We start from the raw sequence: 2666 nt of genomic DNA, 5'->3' as shown, positions 1-2666 counted from the left end.
TCCCTGCCTTCATGTGTTGTTGTGCGGAGCCCTTGGCTTCTGCCTCCATCTCAGCTGCACCAGGTCCCTCTGCTCTCACTTGTTCCTCTTGGGCTCGATATGAGCCCGTTTCTTGCTCGATATGAGCCCGTTTCTTGCTGCCGGATGGAGAGCAACAAAAGGAGAAGCTTTTCCTGCATGCTTTGCTGTGCCAAATCCCTTCGGCTTCCCGCAGCCCCCCGCGCTCTCACTGCAGCTCTGTGCCTTTCCAGGCTGACAACGGTCCCCGGCTGCAAAACCTCATTAGATTAATTGGCCTCAGCAGCTTGTGAAGCATCGAGCCCTGTGCCGTGCTGGGGCACGGAGGGCAGGGAAGGAGCAGCGCTGGGCTGTGCGTCCCAATGGCTGCGGGCTCCATCTCGTGTCTGCAGTTGCAGCCGTGGAGCTGCGGTGCGTTGCTGATGGTTGGGGTCTCGCTTTGCAGGTAGCACTGCATGCACGTGCTGTGGGGCAGCAGAGCCCAGCAGTGAAGATGAATCCTCCACCCCCCCTATGGGACCGACGTGCTGCCAGCTCCCATCAGCGTCCAGCCCCACGCCTGGCACTGCCAATGTCACCCCGTTGTTCCCTATGGAGCACCCAGCGCTGCAGGGCTGTTGTGTGAGATGGCAGCTCAGCCCTGCACTAATGGCCGGCTCCTTCCTCTCCCTTTTCTCCCTTTCCTCCTTCTTTCTCCCCCCCTTATTATTTGATTTCTTCCCCCCCTGCCCACGCGGCGCTGAGCGGCTCCCGTGCTGGGGATGGCTTTATCTGCAGCTCCTCCATCTGCTCACAGCAGCTCACAAATAACCGCGGGGTGCCAGAGGAATTATGGATTTGGAGCCGCAGTTCTGCAGTTCTGCCAGGGCAGCAGCTCCATCCCATCGCCCAGCACCAGCGTTGGGGGCTGCTCGGATGTGGGCACAGCCTGCAGGTCACCCTGAGCCCCTGCTGGGACTCAACCTGGGCTCCGAGCTGCTGGGATCGGGGCTGCTGCATGATGAGCGCTGGCAGAGGCCTGGTTTTGGCAGCGGGATGGAGGCTGTGCTGGGGGAGCAGCCCTGACTTTGCCGTGGTTACTGCAGAACCCCCGGACTGTGCAGCCCTGGGGGTGCTGAGGGGCTGCCCGTGTCCCACAGCCCTGCTGGCAGTGAGGGCTGCGAGCCAGATGTGTGCACAGCTGGAGCAATGCGTGCCCGTCCTGCAGCTTCCCAGCCCTGCTCCCTTCCCCAGCACCACGGGGGGGCTGGAGGAGCTCAGTGCTTCCTCCCACGAGCAGCAGTTGGTGTTTAGACCCCCCCCACCTCGCTGCTGGGCTCACACGGGGCTTCGTCTGTCTCAGTGCTGGGGGGGGTCCCAGTGTGGAACTGAGAGGTGTGTGTGTGGGGATGGGGAGGTACCCACTTGGGGTACCTGCACCCCCCAGGCTTTGCTCCGTTCTCTTAATTGTGATGGGGCCAAAGGGAGCTGCCCCCCCCCCCCCCCCCCAGATGCTCTGTGTGTCCCCTTCACCCCCCGGGGAGGAAGGACCCCTCCTCTTCCTCTTCCTCTTCCTCCCCCTCCTTGAGGTGCCACATCCCCACGGACATGGAAGTGACCCAGGAGGCACCAAGGGGGGGAGGAGGGGGGGGAGCCCCTCATCCAGAGGGGACGAGCTGCCCTAATTAACGCTGTGATCATTAACCCAACCTGACCCCCCCCAACATCACACAGCCACTTGTTTCACAAATCACTTTTATTCCCCCCCTCCCCACCCCAAAACGGCTGCAATCAACACCCAAACCCGACCCCCCCCCCCCAAAAAAAGTGCAAACCCACCCCCCTGTGCAAAGGAACGCTGTGGGAGGGGAGGTTATGGGGCAGCCCCACAGCATGGAATTGAGCACCCTTAGTGAGGGACAGGGGGCTGCTCTGGGGCTCTGAGGGGGCACTGAGTGGGCAGCACAGCCCTAAATGTGCAGGGTACCCCTGGAGCCCTTCCCATGGCCATGTACCCACACGGGCTGGCAGCCCTTCCCCAGTATCCCCCATCACACTGCCATCCCATCCCACTGCATCCCAGTACTCCCTTATCCCAGCACCCCCCATCTCAGCAGTGCCCCCCATTTCCAGTATCCCCCATCCCGTTGCCTCCCAGTGCTCCTCCATCCCAGCAGCCCCCATCCCAGTGCCAACCCCAATACCCCCCATATCAGCAACCCCTCATCCCATCCCAGTACCCGCCCAAGTCCCAGTGCATCCCATTGTATCCCATTGTATCCCAGTGCATCCCAGTGCCCCCCCAATCCCAGTGTCTCCCAGTTCTCCTCCATCCCAATACCCCCCATATCAGCATCCCCTCATCCCACCCAAGTCCCATTACATCCCATTACATCCCATTACATCCCATTACATCCCATTACATCCCATTACATCCCATTACATCCCATTACATCCCATTACATCCCAGTGCATCCCATTGCATCCCATTACATCCCATTGCATCCCAGTGCATCCCATTACATCCCATTGCATCCCATTACATCCCATTGCATCCCACTGCATCCCATTGCATCCCATTACATCCCATTACATCCCATTGCATCCCAGTGCATCCCAGTGCATCCCATTGCATTCTAGTGCATCCCATTACATCCCATTGCATCCCA

Source organism: Coturnix japonica, chromosome 23, assembly GCF_001577835.2.
Source record: "Coturnix japonica isolate 7356 chromosome 23, Coturnix japonica 2.1, whole genome shotgun sequence".
Classification (NCBI taxonomy): domain Eukaryota; kingdom Metazoa; phylum Chordata; class Aves; order Galliformes; family Phasianidae; genus Coturnix; species Coturnix japonica.
This window is presented reverse-complemented; position numbering follows the sequence as displayed.